Below are 18,089 nucleotides of genomic sequence, written 5' to 3' on the forward strand. Positions count from 1 at the left end.
GAGGAGAAGATGGTGTACATAGTCTAGGTAGTTATTTAGCACGTAGCAAGAGAGAATCTTGGACTGAAATTGTGGCTGACATTTTTGGAGCACTGATACCCGCAGTGGGAATATCTCTGAATGTAAATAAAATTAGAAAATTTCAACAGTAGTGGATCGCTTGTCAACAAGCACTGCTGGAGGATTCTTATTGGTGAATACTGAAATGGTTGCCATGCATGCTATGGTAATGCAAAATTGACTTGCCCTTGATATATTATTGGCAAAAGAGGGTGGAGTCTGTGGGATGCTGAAAGTTCAACATTGTTGTACTTACATTCCTGACGAAAGTAGAGATTTGAAAATTTATATTAAGAATATTACAGAATTGCATGACAAAATTGTACCACTGGAGGTTGAAGGTGTCTGGGAGAAGATTGGTAAGAAAATATCAGCTATTAAGGACTTTGTAGTAAAATTAGGTAGCACATTAATAGGTAAGATATTATTTACATTAACATGTGTAATTACTTTAGTATTAATAATTAGACTAGGTTGTATTTGTTGTAGAAAAAATAAAAACCAGAAAAGAATACAAAGAGAAAACTTAAGGAGAAGGGATAAGAAACAAGAAAGAGAATGTGAAGAAATAGAACTAGAAGAGTTAAAGGATAGCATGTATAAAACAGCAAAAAGAGAAGAAACAGGGGAAACTGAAATATGAACAAAACTAGAAATCAATTTAAATTTCCGTAAAAGGGATACAACATTTTTGATTAGTGTGGTGATATAATCACCAAAGGGGGGATTGCTAGAGCGGGTAGTAGAACATTTTGTATACCCCCCCCATTCTGCATGTTTATATTAATTCGAATAATCTGTTAATTGTAATATTATTAATCCGTTTGAAGTGATAACTCACCAATTATATTAACAAAATAATTATACGTGGGAATTGCACCTTTCATGGCTATACTAATTGTAAACTAATTTGAGTACGCATATTAATAGTAGAAAATTAGAAGATTGCCTGTTATATGTTGCTTTGGTGATGTATTTGTGATTTGTGCTTTATTTCGTAAGTATAAACCGCTCTGAGTGTTGCTTCTGCTAGATAAATACACACACATATGGGTATTAGCAAGGGGATAACATTTTATTAGTCATTTCTATGTTTTAATTAAGTTTTTGTGTTTCTTTTGCTTAAGTTGACCATTTCGGCCTAAACAAGATGGCTGAACGAGACGTTAAACGTGACTGCCCTGACAACACGAGGTTCTGGGTGAAGTGCGCAGGCGTCACCGCCAGCAGCAGTGACCTGGACCTGACCCCGGGAGAACATGTACCCTTCAAGGATGCTCCGGGAACCTAGCCAATACCAAAGACAATGCTTGATTTAAAAACCGGAACCAGCAAGTGCAATGAGTTCATCTTTTCGACACCCTGAGAACTTCACCTCCTAACCCCAAGTCCACCAATCAGGACTTTCTAAACCCCAGTCTTGATACTTTTTGACATTATTTTCATTATAAAAGTAGGTAGGGAATTGAACAAATTGCTAACGCTCTTCTTTGACGAACTCGATTTCCTGACGTTATGCTTACGGAGAGGACGGTGACACTGCTGGACAGCTGTTATCCTGAATCTTTGAGAGACTGAATTGCGGCCTAACTTTGCTGAATAAAATTCTTCTTGACTGACTGACTTAGAGGACGACTTTAGCCAGAATAGGTAAATTTGATGCTCTGAAATGCTGATGATGATTTCTAACGTTTCTTGCAATATATCTTAGATAAAGAATATTTGATTAATTGACAAATGTGTTGTCGATTATTTTAAGAAGAGAATTTAGTGGGATTTAAAGACTAGATAAATGATTGTGAAACTAAACCTACAAACAACTAAATGATCCATCTCCTTATGAGAGGGATATCTTAGGTTTGAAGTCAATGTGTTTAGGGTAAGGTTAAGGTATTCCTTTCATGTCAGCGTTTGGAAGCCTATTTCCCTAGGAAAACAGATCAACTGAGTGTAAGTATTGGTGTTATGGGCCCCACCAATGAATGTATATGAGTGAATTTGATGTTGAAGTAGTTGGTCTGTGACGAAGGGGGAATTTGATGTTCCACGCTGCAGCAGTGACGTACAGGAACGGGAAGTGACATACAGGAACAGGAAATGACAAAACAGGAAGGAGAGGTTTCGCCATCTTGGATAGGGAAAAGAGTGAAGTGCATTACAGAAAGATCACCATGTTAGGAAAGTAAGTAACCTTTCCCTATTGCCTTCGGGGAGCAAGGTGAAGAGGAGAGCAACAATATGGCCCCAAGGAAGGGGGATCAACAGATGCCCACACCAGGTGAGTGTAATGTCCCAAGGTGCCTCAGGAAGTGGATGGGCCACCCTGCAAGTATGCAGCGTGCCCGAAAACCAACAGGCGTCGCGGGTGCTTTCCGCGACGCCGTTGAGATGGCCACAGCAAATATGACTCATTACAATGCATAGTACTACAACGTGTATCATTACAACGCGGGTATTACTACACGTTGTCATTACAACAACATGCCATCACATCGCATACTTTTACCACGCATATTCCTTTACCATGCATGCCATTACAATGCAAAGGCATGTGTGGTAAAGGAATACTCATGGTAAAAGTATCAAAGGTAAGTGACACTACCCTGACCTACCCTAAACCCTAATTTAGTATTCCTGCACAACATTCCCCCAACCCCCAGTCCTAACACTACCCTGCACGACCCCCCGACACTAGCCTAAACTCTAAAACACTACCCTACACTACACAACCACAACACTACCCTAAATCCTAAAACACTACCCGAGCACGACCCGTCCCCAGTCCAGTCCCTATACTCAAACACTACCCTGCATGACCCCCCAACACTACCCTAAATCCAAAAACACTACCCTACACTACACAAACACCACAACACTACCCTAAACCCTAAAACAGTATCCCCAGCACTACCCTCCTCCTTACCCCAGTCCAGTCCCTACACACAAACACTACCCTGCATAACCCCCCGACACTACCCTAAATCCTAAAACACTACCCTGCACTACACAAACACCACAACACTACCCTAAACCCTAAAACACTACCCCCAGCACGGCCCTCCCCCTTCCCCCAGTCCGGCCCCAACTCTCATACACTACCCTGCATGACCCCCCCAACACTACCCTATATCCTAAAACACTACCTTACACTACACAAACACCACAACACTACCCCGACCCTAAAAAAGTAACCCCTAGCCCAGTGGTTCCCAAACTTTTTCTACCCAGGACTCCCTTGACCTATTGGCTGTTAGCTGCGGCTCCCCATTATGTCACTTTTCTTGGCACGTGGGGGAATGCAAGCCTGGCCTCGGAGTACTTCCGTTTTAATCATAGCTGTAATCCAATCCTATGCACTGCAGCGCCCCATGGAGTGTCAATGACTTATTGGAGGGACACCGGGATCTCAGATAAGGGAACTGTGAAGGAATGCTTGATGCGAGGCCCCGCCCCTAACAATACTTCATTCTAAAGGTGCTACATGTTATGGCTGCTGGTAAACTGTTTTGTGTGCCAGATGCTGGAATCATGGAAGGAGGTTTATGCAAATGTTTTTGAGTGAAATTTGCGAGTCTGCCTTTCCATAGGAGGGGTTTTAGAGCTGATCTCCTCCCCAAGCCCCTCTCGTGGCTTGTCCTGTCACTGTGCAGCACAGTCAGAAATCTCAGCGATTCAGAGTCTCTGTCACCTTCATCCCATTCAACCCCAACACAACAGGTAAGGAAGTATCTTGCAGCCAATGCGTTTTAACATGCTGCTTCTTTACATGTAGGAAGGCCAGCCACAAAAACCATAAATGCCTTTAAGTGCCCTGTGTAGCATTTATTGTGCTCCCGTTCTGGTGCCGTAATCAAGCACTTGACCCCTTCTGCTTTTAAACTCCAGACCTTGAAGCCTTCACCCTTGCGTTTCCGTTATGAAAGCCTCTTCTCCAATGGCCGCATCTTGCATCGCCCTGCGCATATCACGGAATGAAGCTTAATGCAAATCCCTGCCAATCCTTAGCAACAAACATTCTACATCCACTGAGCATATGTAGCCAATTTAAAAATGTATTGTAATGTTAAAGGCCAGAAGTAAAATAACGTAATCGCCATTGGTTCCAGCACTCCCGATTATGGTGGGTGCTGTTTAACCATCAATCGCACTGTTTCACATTCCCCGGCCAAAAAGATCCCCCCGTTCAATAAAAGCCCAACAGAGACCATACCTTCCCTGGATCTTATATAAACCTCCCTCTTACCTCTTCCCAGATATTAGCATGCATGGACGTGAATTTTAGAGTCCGAGTAACCAGCGGTTCCACCTGCCGTTCTGTGGAAAAGAAATGGGAGATAAAAGATAAAAGCCGACATTTCCTAAGAAGCTAGCGGTTTCGGCAGATTCCAAAACCTGCATGACCCTCTCCCCTGCCCCCCACAGCACACCTCGCCACGAGGATTGGGAACTTGTTTATTATTTGCCACGTATGGCATATCCGGCTCATAAGACCGCCTGTGGCATTACACCGTCCATCCTACCTCCGTGCGTCTTAAACAGCTCTGGCAGACAGAGGGTGAGCATCAGGCATACTGCAGTGAGGAGTGTCGTGAACGTGGACATGGCGCTGGTTCTGCACATCACGCTGGGAGATGGGTTTTTTAAACGCTTCCTGGCTCCGTAAGTGTCTGAAGTGAAGTCGAAGCTGCCCGCGCTTTGTTCAAAGTTTATTTTTTGCATCGCGCTCCATGCAGTGGTTCACAAACTCTGTGCTTGGTGCGCGGCGCCCCAGGCTTGTTTTGATGGCGCACTGGGGTGCCGCGGCACACAGATTGGGAACCGCTGCCCTAGCCCAATCCCCCTTACCTCTCTCTCTCCTCATGGTTCCTCTCACCTGGTTCATGCTTAACGTTGTCTGCATGGTGCACGTCGTTGTGAGGAAACACAACAGCCTCAGTTTCCTCACAATGATGTGGATCGCCATTACATCGCATGCGTTGTAAAAGCGCATGCCATGTAATGGCATGCGTAGTAATGGCTACACGTTGTTACATCACATGCGTTGTAATGCATGAGATATAATAACATGCGGGGAAACAGCCGTGTTGTTATGGCTGTTTACCGACCATAGTGGGACAAGATGCTGTACTGCAGTGCCCTGGAAGAGGAGGGAGGGGCGCCGCGGGTTGCAGCGCGGTCGACAAAGAAGAAATGGGAAGTGCTGCAGGTCATGAGCTGGCCCGCGGTGTAACAAAGGCAGACTGTTAGACCTGTTATCCTTAGGGTGGTCTTTCCTCAACTTTTTGCCTGCTTCCCTCCACTTTTTTCTGTATCTTTTTGTTGGCTTAGGACTTTGGGCACTTTACCATTGCTAATCAGTGCTAAGGTGCATGTGCTTTGCCCCTAAAACATGGTGACATTGGTATATACCTGATTGGCATATATAGTTTCATTATAAGTCCCTTGTAAATCTAAATGCTACTAGTGGGCCTGCCACACTGATTGTGTCACCCACATAAGTAGCCTTTCAAACCTGTCTCAAGCTTGCCATTGCAAGGCCTGTGTGTGTAGGTTACTGCCACTTCGACGTTGAATTTAAAGCCACTTGCCAAGCCTCATACTCCCCTTTTATTGCACACAGGTTACTCCAAAGGTAGGCCCTGGATAGCTCTATGGACAGGGTGCTGTGTAACTGAAAGCTAGGACATATACTTTTAAGTTTTACATGTCCTGGTAGTGACAAACAGCTACATTTGTTTTTCACTGCTGTGAGGCCTACTCCTCTCATGGGCTAGCATTGGGAATTCCTTAAAATCCTTTTTAACTGTAATTCCTGATCAGAAAGGAGTAGCTGCATCATGCTTCATATCTTTGGAACAGTAATGTAAATTCTCTGTCCTGGTAACGTTGGATTTAACATTAGCACTTTAGAAAGTGGACATTTCTTTGCACTTAGATTAGCTCTGTGTGCCTGCAGCCTGTCTCCAATACACGTCTGGTCTGGGTGACAGCTACACTTTGTGCATTCCCTCTAGACAGCCACAACACAGGAAGGACTGGGTCAGCCAGATAGCTCATCTTCATTCATTTACATTCTTATAGCTCTTCCTGGGCAGGGAAGAATGGGAGATGCTGACACTTACACTTCAATAAGTAGTGTCCTGTCCACACAAAAGTACTGATTTACCCGCCCCCCCCCCCAAGAGAGCCTGGCAGACAGGACAGACAGGACTTGGTTGAAAGGGATCTTTGTATACTTCAGAGGGTTCCTTTGAAGTCTCCCTTTACATCAAAGACCCTTTTGGGTATAGGTACCAGGGCTCTGACCCTACCACATACATAAATACCTGGATTTATATAGCACAGCTAATCACCCATGAGAGTATCCAGGCACAGCCCATAAGCATGGGGAGATTAAGTGATTTTTCCAGAATCACAGAATGTTAAGCCAACGCCGAGACTTGAACCTGGATCCCCAAATCAGTACACTACTGGAACTGGGAATAACTCTGCTGGAGTAAAAACTACTGTGGTGTGAGGATTGCCACTTTGCTGTGTCTGTACTTTTCTAAGTAGCGGATTCTCTTCTTTGCTGAGTTAACCTGCTGCTTACTGATATCTGCCCTGCTGAGGGTAAGACCTGGAACCAACTCACTTGAACCTAGAGTGACTCCAAGGGCTTGCTGGCTTGCCTCCTGCTTTCTGAAGTCTAAGGGACACAAAAGACGTCCTGTAATCCTCCTAGTGCTGCTGAACTTTGTCATCTGTGAGTCCTACCCTTGCCTGAGGTGCCCTCTCCGGTCCTGGGCCTCAGAAGTGGGTTCTGCATCAAATTTCTGCAAAAACTAATGCATTGCCTTGACTGCATGAGAATTTCCCCTACATTGCCTTCTACGGTGAAGCAGAGTCTGCTCAACAACATCAGATCAACAGCCTGCAAGGTTCGATGATGACGCTCTGCGTGTCTCAATGGCAACATATTGCATTCTCTTCAATGGAGCTTGACGAGGGTCCCGTTTGACCTGCTCGATGGCGAAGCAGTAGACTCTCACTGTCGACAAAAGCTCCATCTAAGGTATTTCTTCAACGGGACCTGTCTGGGTCCAATAGCCTGCCTGCCCCCCATTGTGTTGGCCTGAATTTTGCAAATTTGCACCAGTCCCTTTTGGCCTCAAGCAACCTTTTGATCATTAGTGCCTCCTAAGCACTGTTTTCAAATATAGGCACACAACACGATGCTGGTGAGACTCTCACAAACAGGCCGTCATTAGTATGCTAGCGGTCAGAATATTGTTTTCTAGGGTACCCAATATAGGCCTGAGCAGTCTCCTACACTTCACCTACATTTACCGTATCATTACACCACATAACGGGTTTTGGTATTGAACTTTTACCTAGTTAGGCACTACATAAAATGTTGTGTGGTTTTCCCCGAAAACTAGCCTCATTAATTATGCATGATGATTCTCAGAATCATAGCAGGATTACCATCTTCTGCATAATAACTATGGAGAAAGACTTCAATGCTGATGCGAGACGTTGAGGATCCTGCAAGCAGAGACTCCAGCTCGCAGTGGTCTGACATCCCTCGAGGGGTGTCCATCTCGAGACCAAGACGGGGTCCCACAGTTTCTCTATTCAGGTAATGGGGTTAGCTTAAGCCTAGGAGGATTCTTGGCTCTACACCTGCATACATGCCAGATACTCTTAGATACATCTAGTTAAGGTTGCATCTTAGGAGTACGCATTATTATTGTCATGTGTTTATATGCTTGTATATATCCATTGTTTTAACACTATGGTAGAAATCTGCCATCCATTTGCTCTGTTGGTGCTTAATATTGTTTATATCTGTTTCGGTATTATGGTTGTTTCAGCACACCTATTTTACACTAGAATGACGCTGGTTCAATAAATGCTTATTGAAAACGTCCCCACTGTTTATTCTGTGTATCTCTCCGAGGCAAAGTGAGCACGAGTGACTGAGTGAAAAGTACTGTACTGTTTCCACGATCCCTGATGGGACAGAGTCATCATGTTCGATAGTTGCCAAGAACCATTCTCTCCTTTGTAAAGGAGTTTACAGTGGCACTGTGAGCTAGCTATGTATACAGGCGAACATACCCGGTGGGGGTGTCTGGAATCAGTCTGGACACCAATTCCACAGTTTCTGTTGTCTAAACACGCAGATCCTATATAGCAGAGGTCTTCAAACTAATTCGGCCTGAGCCCCCCTTAAACAAAATGTTTTGAAGTTGGACCCCCCTCCAAAACTATATGGCAAGGATTTGGCGAGTGGGAGGGATGATCTCAGGGGGCAGGGATCATGAGACCATTTCAGGTGTACTTTTCTGTAGCTCATAATCCACACTAAATGTGCAGCAACAAGCAAGAACAGAATTGGCCACAAACACTACTGCCCATAATTGGGGTGCCGATGGCTGTAGCCCTGAGAAACAAGCTATTTCCTCTTCTTTCATTCCTTCTCCACCATGTCTGACCATCACTTCAATCTCAAAACAAGTCCAGGCTCTGTCTGAAAGAAAATGTGCTACTGCATGCTTCCCCAGTTGTTTTGCGCCAATGGTGTCATCTGTCTTAATGCTATCAAGGAAAATGAGCCCCCATTCCCAAATTCTATTGTAAAACATTCATAATTGTGATGCAGTGGGCCCCTTGGCAAATGTGTCACTGTACTTGCTTCACTAATATTAGCTGCTGCCTTGCTGTTGCTTCTGACTGTTCCCAACATTGGACCCCTTTTCTCACACCAACCCTCTCCCTCCCATTTCTCTTCACCCTCTCATCTCTCTGATGCCCAAATCAAGGTGTTGCCTCTGTTTAATTTTCCCCCTCCCTTGGGTCATTGCTCCAAGGCAAAAAAGAAACAGTGGCACAGGAAGTGTGCCCTAGAGCTCTTATGCAGCTGCAGCATCAAAGATGCCTACAGCTCTGCAAAGCAGGCTGTCTACGCAGCCCACTCAGCTGGGCTAATACTTATAGGTCAGATGCCCTAAATCAGGCTTTATAAAAAAATAACTACACGAATAGCACATTTAGCCCCCTTCCTTCCGCTGCGGAACAATTGTGTCCTGGGCCCTAATGCTTGTAAGGAAAATGCACCCCATGTTCTTTTTCATAGCAAGACTATCATAACTGAGATCTAGTGTCCACTCACAGAGTGTGTGTGGAGGGGGAGGGCTCCTGTGCTGAAAAACAGATTGAGAACTAAAGAAGGAACATGCCTTCTCACGAAGGTGCCCGCTACCTGAAAGAAATGCAAATGTGTGCAATGCTTGGAGCCAGTGTAGGCTTTAATTAATAGAGTCACTCAGTTTCATGGTGACAAATATTTATTCTTTCTGAGAGGTAATATATGTGTCCATTAAAAGGAGTGGACCCTTTTAACGGACATATATAAAAATATTTACGTTAGGTATAGTCTGGGTTCTTATAACTAAAATGTATATTTTTAAAGCACTTGTTTTTATCTTAAACCGTATTTTGCTGCAGTCTGTTTTATACATTGTATTACAATTTTAAAACAATTACATTCGCAGTGCTTTGTGTCACAGACTGGGACATTGTAGCACTATTCCTATCTACACCAAGCAGTATTTAATTATGTGACTCAGTCGTCACAATCGAAGACATCTGTAGTGTTCACATTAGCTAACTGAGGTTCCATAAGGTAAAAGAGTATATTTCCTTTTGGTTAGTTTAACTTGCATTTATTTTTCAACTAAGGTGTGTGCGTCTTTATTAGAAATAAAATTACATCTACAAAATTAGAACATAAATTAGATATTGCATTTTACAAAATGTAATGTAGTCTTGCAGATACTAAGATGTAGTTTCTATGACAAACCAGATGTCTAACTGCAAAACCTCAAAGTCCTTTTACAATCATCACTGTGGTGCAGTAATTGAGTGCAGGACAAGTTACCATCATGTCTGTCAATGCCCCAACGAGAATGTTAGGTGATAAATGTCATCCATTTATCACTCTCCTGCCTGCAATCTCCACACTTGAAAACAAAATCGGAAACATTTTGAGCACTTTATTCTCACCAGCTCCAAAATACAAAAATGCAGCAGTATATCCTGTGAGGTTGCACTTGTGCAAAGTTTATTTTTAGCAAAAAAGAAAAATGTGATATTTGTTGTGCCTGCCAACAAGTAGTTCTTAAGTACTTTTCTCTTTGATACCTTTCAACGACAACCGGTAGTTTGGATGGAAACTCTGTTTATATCACCTACCGCACCTTTCCGAGTTAATAAACACTTTCACAGTTTAAACGGGATTGGGTTTTAGTTTCTCTGCAGACATTCCATTCCATTCCCCCACAGATTTACGCTGATGTCCCACTGTCATGAAAAGGCTGTTGGAAAGGGACTTTGAGGCCCCCAAGCAGGGCGCCTGCCCCCTGTGGGCCACTGCTAAGTAGCCAGAGGGCACACATAGTGCCCTCACAAACATCCATGCACCGTGTACCAGGCACCACATGGTGCCTGGCACACGATGCATGTATGTTTTCAAAATGCCTTTTTCTAATGCTGCTTGTGCTGCAGCCCTTTTCTAGGCTGCAGCACAAGCCGCAATAGAAAAAGGCAGTTTCCGGCCACCTACATGGTGATCTGATCAAAATATGGCGGGTGGGACCACCGACTCCTTGTCGGCTGGTCTCAATCCCTCATCGATGGTGGTCGGACTCTCATATGACCGCCTTCATAATGAGCCCCTTAATATTTAAAAATGAATATCTCAAACTTCTACTTATTGGATCTTTGTTGTTTTGGTCTTGTTTTACTCAGATAAAAAATATTTATTTTTCTGAGCCCGTAGGGAGTCTTTTGTGGTGTTTTTTTATTGAGTTACTGTTATTTAAGTGTTGCACAAATACTTTACACACTACCTCATAAGTTAAGTCTGACTGCTCTGTACAAAAGCTACTAGAGGGTGAGCACGGGTTAATTTAGGGTGTGTACCTGACTTACCGTGACTAGAGTGGTGGTCTCTGCTTGGACAGGATGCAAACTTCTGCCAACTAGATACCCCAATTCTAACATTGGTTGCCAGCGGTGATTAAAGGACTTGTATTTGTGCAATACCATACAGTAATTCAGTGTCGACTACAACTCTATACTTAAGACCAATTCAGATCTATTCTCTTTGATTAGCACTTACTTTCTCTGTCTAGTGCTAATTTAGCATTTTTTGATTTTTCTATTCTCTCTGATTGGCATTTTTTCTTTTAACCAAAAATCATCTCTCTCACTGGTGAGCCAACAATTGCACCTGCACCTGCACCTGTACCTACCCCTGCATCTACACCTCTGTAATTGGAGTTTGAGCTGGCCAAGCTAGAGGGTTACAAAGTGGCCCAGCTCAAGATTTTCTGCAAGGAGTTTCAGGTCTCTATGAAGGCCTCGCCAGAAAGGGAGGCTGAGGGCCTACATGGAAGCGAGGGATGCAGGAACTTTGGACCCAGTGGAAGAGAGTGAAATTCTGGATAAGGATGAGGAACTAGACCAGGAGGATCTGGGACTGCCTGCGGGTCAGGAGGTCAACAACTTGCCAAAGGAAGTGGGCCCCAACAAGGCAGGGAGTTTTGCCTCATCCAGGAACTTGACCACAGAGGTAGAGGACGACCGGAGGGAGGAGAGAAAACTAGAGGTGGCCAAGATGTGGTTTGAGAAAGATCAGGCTTTAGTGGAGAAGAGGCTGGCTTTAGAGGAAACGAAACTAATCCATGAGTTCAACCACATTGAGTTAGACATTAGAGCCCTGCAAGTGGGGCCCAGCAACACCATTGGCAGCAGCATATCCACAGTGTCCTCACCTGAGTTAAGATTTCATATCCCAAAAGATATGGTGTTGAGTCACAGTGGGGGGATGATAGATAAATGGCTGGCAACTTATAAAGTGGCTTTAAAAGTGCACAGGTTCCCGTAGGAGTTCTAGGGGGTATATTCACTGATGGTACATATCCACAGCGGGGGAGGATGCACTCCTTACATTAGAGTTGGCAGACCAGACCAACTACAATACAATGAAGGCCATTTTAGTCAGAAAGTTTGGTTTGACACCTGAGAAGTACAGGCAACAGTTCAAGGCTAAAGCAAAAACCAAAGGAAATGATGGACGGAGTGTTGAACATTGCAAGCACTCACCCCCAGACAACTGATCTGGGTTTAATCCATCACCATTCTTTAGCCCACGCCGCCACCCCAGTTCAGATATGTCTTCCCTGGACCGGAAACAAGCTTCCTAGGAAACAGTTCAAGGCTAGTCACAAGCTCTCTACAAAAACATGGGTGGATTTTCTGGACTATGCTGGTAAGGCACTGAAGGGCTGGGTGAGGGGCATCAGGGTTGATGATTTAGAAGGGTGACACAACTTAGTTTTGAAGTAGCAAATTCTTGAAAAATAATTCCAGAGCTGCACCAACACCTGGTGGATAGCAAGCTGACTGATTTAAGCAAGCTTGCTGAGGAGCTGGTTATCTGGATCAGCACCAGAGTGTCCAAGAAGGTATTTGAGGGCACCCCCAAAGAGGGTGATAAGGGTTCCCAGTGGAAGAAAGAGGGGAGATAAAAAAGGAGCTCTCTAAAGGCCCCCTAAAAGGACTCACGGGGAAAGGTTCTGGTTCTCATTCCCAAAACGACCACCAGAAGCAAATCTACTCTGACAAAAGTCAGCTGCCAAAACTCCCAAGTGCTATGAGTGAAGTGAGTATGAACACTAAAAGTGTGATTCCAAGTGCCCAAAAATAACACATCCTCCCACTGGAGGTAAGAACCCAGGGGGGGCTAGTGTAGCGCCGGGGAAGGAGTTTGTCCCAGTTAATGGGGGGAGTTTAGCGGGGTTACCCTAGTGTCCCTGGATGACAGCAAGATGGTTCCTAAGATCCATGTGCCCTTTGCATACTACTAAGTATAGGAAATGGGTGCACCTGTGCCATGACAAGGGCCATGGCTGCCCGGGAAGGGAGTCAAAAAGTGCTGGAGTCTGGACTAATGGTCCCGCTAACTGTTAAAAAGGGTAAAGGCAGAGGACATGAGAAAGCAGCCCCTGAATGCACCCCCAGTGATATGAATGGGGAACCTGCGGTGGCTGACCTGGAGTCCACTGAGAAGGACATTGCTTCCCTTCGTGACCTGCTTACACCTGCTGATTGGCATGTAGAAGGACAACTCACCAATGAGGAGTTCTGTAGGGCATTTAGGGAGTGCCCAACCCTTTCAGGGCGTGTGAAAACAGGCTGAACCCAAAGGAGCAGGTAATGACTATGGGAGCTATCACATTTACTGGGAGGATAACCCCCTTTACAGTGAGCCTAGAGTTCCTGCGCATGGGACAACAAGGACTCTGCAGGTACCCCAATGCTACAAGGCCTTCCTACTGGAGCTGGCTGAGAGATTTCCCTGGCAGGTCACTTGGGTCATGACAAGACCTTTGTAAGGCTTGTCCTCCACTTTTATTGGCCCAAGATGAGGACATCCTCAGATAGGTTGTGTGTGGCCTGTGTGACCTGCCAGGCCAGTGGGAAGAAAGGGTAGAGGCTGAAAGCCCCCTTACTCTCTTACCTGTTGTTATCACCCACTTTGAGAGGGTGGGGATCAATAATGTTGGGCCTTTGGATCCCCAGATGGCTTCAGTCAACACAGTTATCCTGCTTCTGGTGGATCATACCACCCGGAACCTATAGCCCATCCGTCTGAGGATCGCCACTGCACCTGCGGTTCCTGATGAGGATTTTTACCCTAGTCGCTTTCCCCATAGGAGATTGTGTCTGACAGGGGCACAAAGTTTATGTTGGCATATATGCAGTCAATGTGTAAAGAGTGTGGGGTAACTTACAAGTTCTCCATATCTTACTACCCTCAAACCAATGAACTGTTGAGGGATTCAACAAGAACCTAAAGACGTCTGCCTGGGGGGCTGAGGTAAGAGTTCGATATCCTCTGGCCATGCCTGTTTGCTTTTCTATAGGAAGGTACCACAGAATGGAGTGGGATTCAGCCCCTCTGAGCTTCTGTTCGGGTACCCTGTCAGAGGACCTCTCAGGGTTGGTGAAGTATTAGCAATCCCTAAACTCACCCATATAACTCCTCTAGATTTAGAAAACAAATTAGCTGAGCTTAACCCCTTCAGCTCGGCGCGGATTACCGCGCCGTGCTGAAGGTTCCGTGCGCGGGCGGGGCCATGACGGAGCGGTTCCGTCATGGGCACAGCGCAACCGACGCGCATGACAGAACCGCTCCGTCACTCGCATTGAAGGGGTTAACTGGTTTGCATATTCATAGGACCTTATCTCTCTGTGATAAAATATTTTCAAACTAAAACTGTACACTTTCTTTGTAAGAGTCTTGTCTACTGAAATCGCCTGCCACATTTCCTTCATCTCTGTTTTCACTGGCTTTTTTATGTAAGAGGTGATGTACCAAGCAACAGCAATTAAATTGTCTGCAACAAACTCTAGATCCTTATTCACATTCCACATCTTCAAAATGACCAGATTGTAGTCATTAACGTACTTTGAAGCTTCTATTCTTCTGAGTTTGTATGTGTTCTTTGGTGATTTCTGTGTGAAAATTTGTTTGACTGCAGACAAGAAGCTGTTAACTCTTCCTTCTGAAATCACGGGTCGTGGAAATCTAAAACGACATCTTGTATAAAGTTTTCCTTTCAATGTATATTCTCTATGACAGTATTTCCCACACGTATGATTTTTGAACCATAAAACGAGTTGCCTTAATATTTTCTCATCACTTTCCTTTGGGATGATGCAAGTGACATACTGCTCTATGAAAGACAATACACACTCATCAGTGTCTGTTCCAAACTCTGGGGCATCTTTTACATATAATAGCATGTGAATATTTGGAGCACCTCTGGCTTCGTATTCTTTGCGTCAAAAGAAACCAGTCACTTCACCAAGAGGTGGATTATTTTTATTGCAGATAAATGCCACCCTGGCTTGAAATCTGTGGATAAAATACCTGCAACCGTTTGCAGGGTCCAATGAGCAGAGGACTCCTGGTGCCTTTAGATCGATGTTTTTTATATTTGAATTTGCCTCATGTAAGAATGAAAGGAGGTCATTCCATGCATTCTCAGCACAATTGAGTGTTTAAACCATATAGGTGCTCCTAAATTTTATTATGAATCACAGTGTACCCAAATATAGGCTTGTGTAGTCTCCTGCCGTGTTACCTACATTTACCCTGCCATTGTACTACATAATGGTTTTTGGTGATGACCTTTTACCTAGTTAGGTGCTGCAAAAATGTTGTGTGGTTTTCCCCAAAAACTGGCCGTGTTTATTATGCATGATGATTCTCAGACTCACACAAGGATTACCATCTTCTGCATAATAACTGTGTATAAGGTTCATCACCATCATCATTCTCGGCGACATGACACAGCAAGGTAGAACCCCTGATGGTACACTTTGAGTATATAAGCACTATATCTTTGCTGGAGCAGGCAGAGGAGAAAGACTTCCATGCTGACTCAATATACGGAGGTTCCTGCATGCAGACACTCCAGCACGCAGTGGTCTAACATCCCTTGCATGGTGTCCATCTCGAGACCAAGATGGGTTCCTTTGCTCTTCCACCCCAGGTAATGGGGTTGGCTCTATCCTAAGGGGATTCTTGGCTATACACCTATATACATGCTAGGTACATTTACATACATCTAGTTAGGGTTAGCATCATAAGGATACGCACTATTACTGTCATGTATTTATATGCCAGCATATATCCACTGTTTTCAGCATTTTGGTAGAATTCTACCATCTATTTACTCTGTTGGTGCTTATACCAGTATACATCTGTTTCTGTCACTCGTATTTTACACTAGAATGAAGCTGGTTCAATAAATGCTTATTGAAAATATCCCCACCGTTTATTCTGTGTATCTCTCTGAGACAAAGTGTGCATGAGTGACTGAGCAAAAAGTACTGTACTGTTTGCATGATGCCTGAGGGGACAGGGTTGTTATGTTCGATAGTTGCCAGAAACTATTTGCTCCTTGGTAAAAGGAGTTCATAGTGGCACTGTGAGCTAGCTCGTATACAGGCGAATATATCCAGTGGGGTGTCTGGAATCAGTCTTGACACCAATCCCAAAGTTTATATTGTCTAAATGCACAGATCCTATATAGATTTATAGGAACTATATGACCATTTCTCAAAATGCATTTTCGTTCACCATAACGATGATATCAATATTCATTGGTGCCACGTTGACATGCCACGAGATTAATCAAGTTATATTCCAGTTGTTCATCTTTTCCATGAATTTTCTCCACAAATCCTCTTGCAGATAGATTTTTCAAATGTAGTCCTGTTATCAAAAAGTGATTTACAGCATAACACAATGTAGATACATCACTTTCAAATAATAAATGAAACATATAAGGGATACTTTGATGAAATCTAGTATTCGCTTATTAAAGTCTAGTAGATCTGTGCTTAGCTGCAGGTATTTGTACTGACCGATCATCATACCTACCACTTACTCCCATAGGAAATAGATGAGGAAAACTACAAGCTTCTAAACTTTTTTTCCCACACACTTAACAGACATCCTTTGGCTTCTTTTAGTTGATATACATCAATGGCATCACCCACAATGTCTTTTGAGTGCAGAGGTTCTATGCTGTAATGTTCATAAATATCTTCTTCTCTGGACTGATCCACTTTTTTCTTTCTGACCCGTTGATGATGATGTATTGTTCTCCAGATGTGTGATATTTTGAAGAGTTTCTGCATTTTTATAATATGTGTTATTTTGTACCAGATTTGTAGTTGCATTTTTAACTTTACTAATCTCTACTAACTCCTGCCATATCTTTTTACTCTTGGTTGGGACATCATTTACTAGAATTACAAGTCCCTCTTCCAAATTACTCTGTACTCTTATAGTTTCAATATTTTACTTAAAATCTAAATGGACGTATACAACTCTACATTTAAGACCTTTCTGGATCTCATTTGGAGGTAATTTTCCTATCTTTGGTACCATACGAACTATAGCTTGAAATCAATGTACACACTGCATTTTGTTTTCGTCTAACTTACTATACCAGTACTTACATATAACTTGTCGGGAGGACAAGTCAAATTGTCCCTCTACAAATGAGTAAACAGCAAATTTATGCCACTCATAATTATCTTCTTTTTCGGTTTTAATGTACAAATCAACATTACGAGTTTGATTCTTGTAGTGAGTGTGTCAACAACATATACACAGTTTGGTTGCTCTGAACAAACTGTGTTGAAGTATTTAATCTCTTTTTCAAAATTAGCAACAGTAATACTACTGTTCTCTTCCGCAACTCCTGTTGTTACCAGCTCTTCATTTTCCCTGAACTGTTGTTCTGGTTCAAAAAAACAAACTTCAACATCATCACAAACCTCTTTCTACTTCTACTATACTACCATGCAAAATAGTTCTATTCATTTCTCCTAAACACAGAGCAGGAGCCTTCTATCAAAAGTTCTCATTATTGAATGGTGTACACCTAACATTCTAAAATGATGAAAGCTGCTTTGACACACTTTTTTGACAGACAAGCTAGTGAGTGTCCTTGTAAATAAGGATGCTATTTTACTGTGCATTGATCCAATCCTTACAAAGTACGTATTTTCTGTCTTAAACTTCTGGAAACAAACACACTGAGGAAATTTGTCAATATATAAATTGATTGTTGGCGAATACTACAAATACTACTACAGTTCCATTTGTACACAGGGGCCTGTTTATGCCTTCCTTGCATCTCTTCAGCAATCTCTTCCTCAACATTTCTAGGTACCACTACTACTTTTGGAACAGGAGTAGCAGTTTTCATTTCATAACATCGTCCAGATACATCAACTGCATGTACTAATGATTTGTCTTCAAAATAGCCTTCTTCACTAAAGAAAGGCTCACTACTTGAATTATGTATCCATTCACCTCTATAAACTTTGCAAAAGTTCTCTTAAGTCTTTTGTTTGGCTCTATCTCCTCATAGACAACTCTATTTTGTCCAGTG

This window comes from Triturus cristatus, chromosome 8 (genome assembly GCF_964204655.1).
Source record: "Triturus cristatus chromosome 8, aTriCri1.1, whole genome shotgun sequence".
NCBI lineage: Eukaryota > Metazoa > Chordata > Amphibia > Caudata > Salamandridae > Triturus > Triturus cristatus.